The 11710-nt window shown below is 34.9% G+C and overlaps 1 pseudogene; it reads left to right on the top strand.

Moving 5' to 3' along the window:
* The first annotated feature begins 4668 nt into the window (after positions 1 to 4668).
* On the top strand, positions 4669 to 11130 carry LOC120136588 (annotated as a pseudogene).
* Positions 11131 to 11710: the final 580 nt, after the last annotated feature.

The raw sequence follows: 11710 nt of genomic DNA, 5'->3' as shown, positions 1-11710 counted from the left end.
GCTGTTACAACCATCATTTCACGTGCAGAGCCAGCTTTCCTCTTACAGCTATATCTTTTTATCGTTTTCTGCTCCAGAAATGCTAAGACATTTCAATTTTTGTGTGATACCGCGGCATTACTTCCCAGCTCTCCTATTTTGCTTGTTATTTTCTGCACATCACTAAAAACCACACCTTCCTCCTCATAAGCACCTTAATAAAATAAAATAACACAATCACTACAAATGCAATTATATGTAGCTACATACATCTAAAATGACCTATATGTACCCTTAAACAAACAATAACTTAAGTCAAAAGGCCTTAAAAGTTGTCTTTTTACGGAGTTATCATCTAATTTCAAATTACGACAGACTGCTATAAAATAAAATAAATGCATCCAAAGATCGAATATTGGATAGAATTTTAAATTATTATCTAATAATTTGTTTCATAATATGTATTACTAAACACATAAGTAATTTAGACTCCAAGTACTTGAACAGATCAACAAAGCACAAGTTAGAAAATGTAAAAAATTTAGGGTGTGTTTGATAACCGAAAATATTTTTCTCATTTTTATGTGTTTGATGGTTCGAAAAATCTTTTTCAGTTTTTGATAGTTGTGATTGGTTTTCCTAATATAATTTATTTTTCTAGTTTCTTTTATTTTCTGTAAAATGTTTTACCATCTGATTTTTTGTAAAACTAAGTTTTCACTTTAAAATATAAGCACTCAAAAAATATTATTTTACATATTTAATATTCATATAATATTTTTAATATCATTTTAATAAAAATATTAATTATTAAAATATTTAATATGTATAATATAATTTTAATAATAGTATATTAATATGTACCAGTTATATTATAATAATATATTATATTTTAAATTTAATAATGCATAATAAATAATTAATATAGTTAATATTATCTTTTTTTTATAGAAAGTCGCTAGTTTTATTAAAAATAGAAAATATCCAAAATTATAATGAAGATTTACATAACCGTAAACATACATCTTCATATTACCATTAAGAAAAAACTAGACATCTATATCACATAAGGACCAAAGAAGTAAAAGGTTAAAAAAACCTAACAAAAAAACTAAAATAAAATAAAGATATAATAAATCTGATTGCATAGGTAAATGAACCACAAAAGATGATGAAACTATTGAAAGACCACCAACAAATCTCAAATTAGAGTTAAACGATGTGAGAAAACTATCAACGAATGCAAAATGCATATCCAAATCAATCTGATGGTCCAAAGCTAGGAAGATAATCATGATAACAAATAAGCGTCATTTTGATCAGTCATGGCGATGTCAAATCCAACCTTAAGAAAAAAGATAAACAAAAACAATGACAAAAATCATTAACTACCAAAAGGCAGAGAAAAACATACCACAAAGGCATAGATAAACGCGTCATAAAGGCAGAGAATATGTCACAAATACATAATTATTCTGATTAAAAAACTAAAAAAATAAAGAAAAAAATAATCGACGAGTGACAACCAGCATTAAAATCGGTACCTCCGTCAATTAAACAAAATTAAAGAAGAAAAAGTTGAATTGATAAGTAAAATTGATATAAATTGTAAAGAAGAAAAAAAGGAAAAGGAGAGGAGGAAGAAGAAAAAGGCTAGGGTTTTATATTATTTATTATTTTTATAAATACAATATTATTAAATTAAATTATTAATAATAAATAATATTTATTTATACATTTATTATTAATATAATAATTTAGTATTATGTTAATAAAATACTAATAATTAAAATTAGGGGTGTTCAAACGGTTAATACGACCACCAAATCGAACCGAATTACCATTAACTGAATTAATCAAACTTTTTTCTTTAATAGTTAATCGAACTGATTTTTTTAAATATTAATTGAACCAAAATTTATTCAATTTATGTAAACCATTTTCTATCAAATTAATTATAGTGTATCAAACAATTAGTTAAAATACTTTACACAATATCATCAAAACACCATAAAATAGTTTTCGAAATTGTTTTCCAGAAAATGTAATTTATTTTACGTAAACATTTTTTAGGTAATTCAATTTACATAAAAAAAACTTTTGAGGTAATTCATTTTACGTAAAACAGTTTTGAGATAATTCATTTTACGTAAATTATTTTCCAGAAAACCAATTAAAGTCTATCAAACACACCCTTAATGTTGTTTGTTTTTCCAATTTTTTTGATTAAGCTAATGTGATTATAAAGTAGTATTTGTTCCAAATACTTTTAACTATTTGACAATAAACGCTTCAATCACCCTATTGTTGTCGTTGGCGTTAGAACTCGAAATCTCTAAGAATAACGATAATTCCTTTAACCATATAGTTTGTGCTTTGCTTTTCAATTTGAATGGTGAAATTAGGGCAGGTTAAGTAGGAAATTTCCCATGGAATAAGTGGGAAAATCCAGCCAAACCTAAACTATAAGCTAAGCTACTTGACTTGCCTTGTAGGCCAAGCAACCCCAACTTGCATAAATTATGGGCTTAAAATGTTTAATTAACGTGGGAAACTGTCATTTTCATTCATTTGGTGGGCAATAAGTATGGTGATAAAATGCTACTTGAGTAGAGCCGTGACCATTAAGTCCATGATATCTATAATTATATATAATCTTCAAGGGATGAAACAGAAATACATTTTTTTTGTACTTGAAAATACAAAATGTTTGAGTTCAATACTGTAGTTTAGTCAAAATCATTTATTTGTTTTTTAATTATTGAAACATATTAGAATACATTATGCTTGAACAAACCGAGGAGTAAAGAAGGGGTGTTGAATTGCAAGTCCGAGCTGCCAACAATGGCTTCGTTTCGGACTAATTTTAGGGGCATCAGCAGTTCACCTGTAGTTTCGGATGCGATAAGACCAACAAATTCCATGGCAACTTTACGGTGTTTTATGGAGTAGAAGAGGGGAAGTCTTGATGTCCAGGCATGCCTTGGAAATTTCTGACATTTTTAGTACTCATACTCATAATCTCAAATAATAATAATAATAATAATAATAATTATATTTTTATCATCGAAGTTGCTTGGTTCGTGTATGTTTTTAAATTTAAATGAAAATTATTGTTGGGTTTTCACTCCATACAGTGATTCTAAATCCTACCACCTGCTGATGTGTTTAGGTGGTCACAAATTGATAAAATAAAGATAAGGCTTCACTTTCATGTTGCGGCATACCAAGTATTTGAAATTCTTGCACGTTTCTTGAATTCACGTTGCTTCATAGTCATTCACACACACCACGACATTGGATTTTTAATTCTACAAGTATCTGTAATCCCAGTCATCAGGCTTTTACCGTAAAATACAGATTTGGACAATTCAAATCAATTATCTATTGTGTTGTGTTGAAATTCAAAGATTTTTTTCGGTGTATTAATGCATCGAATGGTGCAGTGGTCAAAAGCAAATGATTTTGTTGAAAATTTGGTAAGAGAAAATTATCAAATTTAGTCTCTGTACTTTAGGATATTTACAAGATTAGTCATTAAGCTTCAACTATAAATACCTAACACATTTAGCTTCAAAATCATCCCAAATCATTCTAGCTTTCTCCAATACTAGAAAATTTAGAGAATCTTCTTGAGAGTTGTTTTATCCTTTTTTATCAAGAGATAATTGTTATTGTTTTCTCCTTGTTAGATGAGAAGTTTGAATTCCTATTTTCTCATAGTGAAATTCTTCTACCTTTGCCGTGATTTTTACCCTATATTATTTAAGGGGTTTCCACGTAAAATTTGTGTCTTCTTTATCTTCATTTTTATTTTCTCAAATTATCAGTTGCGATTTTTCTCTATGCGATAGCTGTATTTCGCAACATATTGTTGCTCAAACAATTAATGTCGGATGAGCTGCAAATTGAGTTTTCTTTTTTTCTTTAGAACAATGTGGTGTTGATGAACTTGAAGTTTTACACCGCTCTTGTTGCGGAATGCGGCTATTAGATAAAGTAAAATCGTAACTGATATTTTGAGAAAATAAATGAAGATAAAGAAGAGAGAAATTTTACGTAGAAAACCCCTAAATAATATAGGGTAAAAGACACGGGCAAAAATAGAAGAATTTCACTATGAGAAAATAGAAATTACAACTTCTCTTGATCTAACAAGAAGAATAATAATAATTCTCTCTTGATAAAAAGATGAAAAACTCTCAAGAAAACTTTCTAAATTCTTTAGTATTGGGATAAAGCTATAATGATTTGGGATGGTTTTGAAGCTAAATGGGTTAGGACATGTATAGTTGAAGTTTAAGGACTAATATTATAAATACCCTAAAGTACAGAGACTAAATAAGAAATTTTCCCACCCCACTTTTTTTCAACATTACTGTTGGCAACGTTCGGTAACTGTCAATGCAACTTCATTATTCAAAACTTTCAACAGCTCTCTATGTCATGTACAAGGCTCATTGCTTTAATCATTTTCTTCACGTTTATTGTTGGAATGAACCCTAGGAAATAATGGACTTAATAATTCAATGTGGATATTCTACGCATTTAATTTTAGTTTTCTATGGGCAATCTATTTCCACAATTAAAGGGAGTAATATCTACACGTGGATTAGTTTTAACAGGATTGAAAGCAATGGATCATAAATTAGTGTACCACCTGCATAAATCCCACAGTTTGGTGAGCAGCCAAGTATAAGTGCTGGGAAGACATGGGAGGTGTTCGATGCATCTCGACTACTTTGGTCAAAGCATCAGCTCACAATGGAGGGAATGGGAGGATTGAGTTAACTCCATGGGATCTTCGTCTTCTTCTACTTGGCCCTATCCAGAAGGGACTACTTTTTCCCAAACCCAAGCCCTCAAACGCCTTCCTCCACCGCTTAAAAGCTTCCCTCTCCACCACTCTGCACCACTTTCCTCCCCTCGCAGGTAGGCTAGCCACCATCAAACTCGACGATGAAACGGTCTCGTTTTTCATAGATTGTAATAATGTTGGGGCCTTGTTCATCCACGCCAAAGCAGATGGAGTAACCGTTTCCAACATCGTCGAATCTGTTTATGTCCCTTCCATTGTTCATTCATTCTTCCCACTCAATGGGATGACCAACTACGATGGAATTTTCGAGCCGTTGCTCGGAGTGCAGGTGACGGAGCTTGCAGATGGTATCTTCATCGGTGTTACCATCAACCATTCCGTGGTCGACGGAATATCATTTTGGCATTTCATCAATTCATGGTCCGAAATTTCAAGAGGTTCGACTCACTTATAGAAACCACCGGTTTTTCAACGCTCGTTTTCAGATGTTATTAATTATCCCATTTGGATTCCAGCGTATTTGCTCAAGCAAATCCATGATGGAGATCAGTTAACTCAGCCTCCTCTTCGAGAAAGAGTGTTCCATTTCTCAAAGCAAAGCATTGCCAAACTCAAAGAGAAAGCTAACACGGAGGCTGGAACCAACAACATCTCGTCTCTTCAAGCACTTACATCTCATCTTTGGCGATCTATCATGCGCAACAGAAGATTAAGCTCCGAAGAAGAGATGAGTTACTACCTAGTATGGGTTGGTGCGAGGCCGAGATTGAGCAATATACTGTTGCGGAAGACGACTATCGGATAAACAAAATCGCAATTGATAATTTGATAAAATAAAAATGAAGATAAAAAGAGATACAAAATTTACGTGGAAAACCCCTAAATAAAATAGGGTAAAAACCACGGGCAACGTAGAAGAATTTCACTATGAGAAAATAGGAATTACAACTTCTCTCGGTCTACCAAGGAGAAAACAATGATAATTCTCTCTTGATAAAAAGGAGAAAACAACTCTCAAGAAACTCTCTAAATTCTCTCTATTATTGGAAGAAAGCTAGAATGCTTTGGGATGGTTTTGAAGCTAAATGAGGTAGGGTATTTATAGTTGAAGCCTTAAGGACTAATCTTATAAATACCCTAAATTTTAATGACTAAATTTGTCATTTACCCATTACATAAATTCAAAATTTGGTGGCTAAATTTTAACCACATTTATCGTCCAATTATGCTGCCATTTCCAATGCACCGAAAGTGCAAAGACTTTCAACAATCTCCCACTTGAAGATTTGATTTGGAACAATCATATCTTCACACCATTCTTTCTACCTTGTACCTTTATGTTGCTTACGTCTCTGACAGGCCACAGGAGGATCAACACCAGGTAAATTTATCAACGTTGATCGCCTTCGTCATGAAATCTTTTATATTGTCTTTGGTATGGATCTTCTGCATATCTACCGTCCCTTCTTCCACCTTTTCACGAATGAAATGGTATTGAACTCGTATGTGCTTTATCCTTGAATGAAATGTTGGATTCCTTGCTAGATGCAAGGCGCTTTGACTGTCACAAAATAGAGAGACATACTCTTGATTGTGCCCAAGCTCCTTCAATAGCATCTTCAACCAGATTGCTTCTTTACTGGCTTGTGTAGCTGCTACATATTCTGCCTCTGTTGTGGATGTAGCCACAACTGACTGCAATTTTGAAACCCAACTTACAGCTCCACCAGAAACTTTGAACACATATCCTGTAGTAGATTTGCTTTTATCCAAATCCCCTGCATAGTCAGAATCGACATACCCATTGATAAGTAAGTTTGATCCTCCGTAACATAATGCAACATTTGAGATCCCTTTGATGTATCTCAGGATCCTCTTCACTGTATTCCAATGCTCTTTGTCTGGATTCGCCATGTACCGACTAACCACTCCCACTGCTTGTGCAATGTCTGGTCTTGTGCATATCATAGCGAACATTAAACTTCCCACTGCTGATGCATACGGTACTCGAGACATCTCCATCCTCTCTTCTTCACTGCTATGACTCATACTGGAGGATAATTTGAAGTTAATAGGAAGAGGGGTAGAAATTGGCTTACAATCTTGCATGTTGAATCGTGACAAGATCTTCTTCAAGTAATTCTTTTGTGAAAGCCAAATATTCCTATTACTTTTGTCTCAGTGAATTTGCATCCCTAGAATATTGTTTGCTGATCCCAAGTCCTTTATTTAAAATTCCCTAGCCAGTTGTGCCTTCAATTCATCAATATGATCTTTGTTAGGTCCTGCAACCAACATGTCATCCACATACAATAGCAATATAACAAAATCGTTATCACCAGACCTTTTAAAATAAGTACAAGAGTCTGCATTAAGTCTGTTGTATCCAAGACACATAATGAAGGAATCAAATCTCTTATACCAACACCTTGGCGCCTGCTTTAGACCGTACAGAGATTTGTTCAACCTGCAAACCAAGTTCTTCTTTTCTTTTTCTTCAAAACCTTTAGGCTGGAGCATGTAAATCTCTTCTTCAAGATTTCCATGAAGAAAAGTTTTTTAACATCTAGTTGCTCTAGATGTAAATTCAATGTAGCACACATTGCCAAGACTACTCGAACTGTTGTTAGTTGAACCAAAGGAGAAAAAATTTCATTGAAATCAATGCCTTCTTTCTGAGCATATCCTTTGATCACCAGTCTTGCACGATACCTCTCCACTTGATCGTCACCATTTCGCTTGATTTTGAAAACCCATTTGTTACCAATTGGCTTCCTTCCTTGTGGTAGTGGCACAAGGTCCCATGTATTATTTTTATGAAGGGCTTCAATTTCTTCTTGCATCGCCATCATCCACAGTGAAACATCTGAACTGTTTATTGCCTCCTGGTATGTTGATGGTTCATCGTCCTCTGTTAAAAGGCAGTATGCAACATTTCCTTCTATAACATAATCTAAGTGCCAATTGGGACGTCTTCTCACACGATCTGATTGACGATTTGTTGGAGCTTCAGAACTCTCTGGTTCTTGTTCATCATGTGCTGGTTCTGCTTCAGAAGAATCTCCTTGTTCAAATTCCTTTTCCACATGTATCTGAGTAGTCTCTGAATTTTTAGCGCAATCATCGTCTTCTTTTCTTTGTAGTTTATCTTCTACAAAGATAACATCCTTGCTAATGATACTTTGCGGGCAGTGGGATCCCACAAGCGATACCCCTTTACACCATCAACATACCCCAATAATTTGTGTTTCCTGGATTTTGGATCCAGCTTTGAAATTTCTTGGGAGTTGTACATCACATACACAATACTTCCAAATACATGGAGGTTTGAATAATCAGCTGGTTTACCAGTCCACATCTCCATTGGCGTCTTTAGCTCTATTGCAGTTGATGGAGCTCGATTCACCAAATAACAGGCGGTATTGACTACTTCTACCCAGAATGATTTTTATAGGCCTGTATCCCTTAACATTGCTCTTGTTCTTTCTAACAAGGTTCTGTTCATCTGTTCTGCCACTCCATTTTGTTGAGGAGTGTTCGCCACTGTGAACTGTCTTTTGATGCCTTATTTCCTGCAAAAGTCATCAATTCTTCATTTGTGTATTATCCTCCATTATCTGTTCTGAAACACTTGATCTTATTTCCAGAATCAAGTTCCACCCGCGTTTTGAAGTTTTTGAAAGTTGAAAACACGTCTGACTTCTTCTTAATAGGGTACACCCAACATCTCCTGGAGTAGTCATCAATAAATGAGAGAAAATATTTTACTCCGCCTAGGGATGTAACTGGTGCTTGCCATACGTCAGAGTGAACCAATTCTAGAACACTTTTGTCTCTAGAATTTGACTTGTTGAATTTCAACCGGTGCTGCTTACTTGTTATACAATGCTCACACAAAGGAAGTGATACATTTGTTAAGCCGGGAAGTAGCTTTTGCTTTACAAGGACTTTCATTCCTTGTTCTGACATGTGTCCAAGTTTCTGATGCCATGACATTGTAGAATATGAACTACACGAGGCAACAGAGGCTTCTGCTTCTAGCAAAGTCTCTCCCTTCAGCATGTACAAGTTTGTTGCTATCTTTTCGCCTTTCAGCACCACAAGCGCTCCACGGAACACCTTCATGATTCCTTTCCGTGTTTCAATCTTGCTAGCATTATTATCCAACAATCCGTAGGATAATAAATTTTTCTTCAGGCCTTTCACGTGCCGCACATCTCGAACAACTTTAATTGTTCCATCATACATATTCAATTTGATGGTTCCAACGCCAACGATCTCTAAGGCATGATCATTGCAACTATACACAGATCCTCCTGAGACAGGTTCATAATGATGAAACCATTCTCTTCTTGAGGTCATGTGATATGTTGCTCCCGAATCAATGAGCCATATATCTGCAAATCGTTTTCTGCCTTCCACGGTGGTTGACGCTTCACAGCATAGAGCATCTCCATCATCTGAAGTATTTGCGGTATTGCCTTGTGGATTGGAGTTTTTATTTAAACTCCAACAATCCTTCTTTAAGTGACTATTCTTTCCACAGTTGTAGCACTTTAAATTATTCTTGCATCTCGACTTCGATCTACCATGTTTGTGACTGTTGTTTTCGCCACGTTCTGTTGATCTCCCTCTCATCGTTGTCATCGTTGTCAATGCTTCTGCTTGTTGCATATTTACTTTTCTGTCTTCCTTGTTCTTGCGCCGATTTTCTTCTTGTAGAACAGCAGCTGCAACGTCATCGAAGACTAGACTAGTGACATTACTGTTTGTCAAGTTGATGATGAGTTGATCATACGAATCTAGTAGACTTTGAAGTAGAAGTTCAGCACGTTCTTGTTCTCCTATTTTACAGCTTAAGGATGTAAGCTGAGAAAATAAAGTGTTCAGTGTATTTAAGTGTTCCGTCACTGAAGTAGATTCTGGCATACGGAGAGTGTACAATTTTCTCTTAAGGAAAATTTTATTGTGCAACGATATGGCCTCGTACAATTTGGTGAGATGATCCCATATCTCCTTAGCTGTCTTCTTTTCCTCGATGCTTGACAATAATTCATCTGCTAATGCTAGATGAAAGTTTGCCATATCATTCCCGTCCATTTCGATCCATTTGTTGTCATCTGTGAAATCCACTGGCCTTTCACTAATAGCTGCTAGACAACCGTCTTTCCTCAGGATAGCCTTCATCTTCAATTTCCACAATGAGAAATTTCTCCTATTGAATTTTTCAATATAAAATTTCGTTGCCATGGCTTCTTTTACGGATAACTCTCACTATTGTGAATAGTTCTCTGAAACCTTCAAAGAATGGGTAATAACTTCTTTTTTTCTTATATTGGATGATCTACTTTTTGGTGGCAACCACAAAGACAATAAGCAGATATTACACACTCTAATCTAGCTCGGATACCAATTGTTGCGGAAGGCGACTATCGGATAGAGCAAAAAATGAAACTGATAATTTGAGAAAATAAAAGTTGAAGATAAAAGAGACACAAAATTTACGTGGAAAACCCCTAAATAAAATAGGGTAAAAACCACGGGCAATGGTAGAAGAATTTCACTATGAGAAAATAGGAATTACAACTTCTCTCGATCTACCAAAGAGAAAACAATGATAATTCTCTCTTGATAAAAAGGAGAAAACAACTCTCAAGAAACTCTCTAAATTCTCTCTAGTATTGGAAGAAAGCTAAAATGTTTGGGATGGTTTTGAAGCTAAATGATGTAGGGTATTTATAGTTGAAGCCTTAAGGACTAATCTTGTAAATATCCTAAATTGTAATGACTAAATTTATCATTTACCCATTACATAAATTCAAAATTTGGTGGCCAAAGTTTGACCACATTTTTCGTCCAATTATGCTGCCATTTTCAATGCACCGAAAGTGCAAAGACTTTCAACATATACCCCAACATTACTTTGGAAATGCAGTAACGACTAGAATAATAGCTATGAAGGCGAAGGAGCTGCAAGAACAAAGAGTTAGAGACATCGCGAGGGAAATGAACAGATTGATTTGTGCACAGACTGAAGAAGAGTTTAGACGAGACTTGGAGTGTTGGATAGCAAGTCCGAAAGTGATAACAACAGCGTCATTTCCGAATAATCTGACGAGCACCAGCAGTTCTTCGTATCGATGTATGAGAACGATTATGGATGGGGAAAGCCGATTGTAGTAAGGAGTGGGTTAGGGAACAAAGTAGATGGGAAGCTTACTGTGTTTTGTGGAGCAGAAGAAGGAAGCATTGACGTTGAAGCCTGCCTTTTGCTTCAGACCTTGGAAGCCATGGTCAATGATGATGGATTCATGGTTACAATCACACTTTAGCGTATGCATCCAAATTTCACTATGAACAAATGTATTCCTTATTTCTCAATAAATCTGCCACTTTTCTACTTCTAAAATATGGGGTAAATTACATGTTCCGTGATTTAAGTGATTCACAAATGGTGCAAGTATACACGTCGCAAGATATCATCTCCATAGTGATTGGTGTAACTCTGTATTCTAACTTCTTGCACCGTAAAAAGAAATAAATTGGTAATAATAGGAGTGTGAATAAACAAATAAATTAAATGAGCAAGTAAATAAAAGTAGAGTGATATCAAGTGAGAGAGCAAGCTGGGTTATCGGGAAGTACGGTGTGACAACTGTTTGGATAGTCTAGTAATTGATTGCCGAGGCAACTTGATTGCCTTGACCATTGAAAATGATTCAATTGCCGTAGCAACTGGGTTTCCTCTTTCAAAACTTAGCAGCGCGTTCTTCAATTCCTTCTTGTTATTCCTAATCTGAAGGACTGGTCAATTGTGCATGCCTTGGTGATACGTACCTCCGTTAACCATAGTGAACAATAACCGATTTGCACTCTTTTAGTCGTTGAAATCCGAATCTTATCCCTAAGATG

The sequence above is a fragment of the Hibiscus syriacus genome, unplaced genomic scaffold (genome assembly GCF_006381635.1).
Source record: "Hibiscus syriacus cultivar Baekdansim isolate YM2019G1 unplaced genomic scaffold, ASM638163v2 tig00110634_pilon, whole genome shotgun sequence".
NCBI classification, from domain to species: Eukaryota; Viridiplantae; Streptophyta; class Magnoliopsida; order Malvales; family Malvaceae; genus Hibiscus; species Hibiscus syriacus.
Note: the sequence above shows the minus strand (reverse complement) of the source record. Positions and strands in the feature narration are given on the sequence as shown.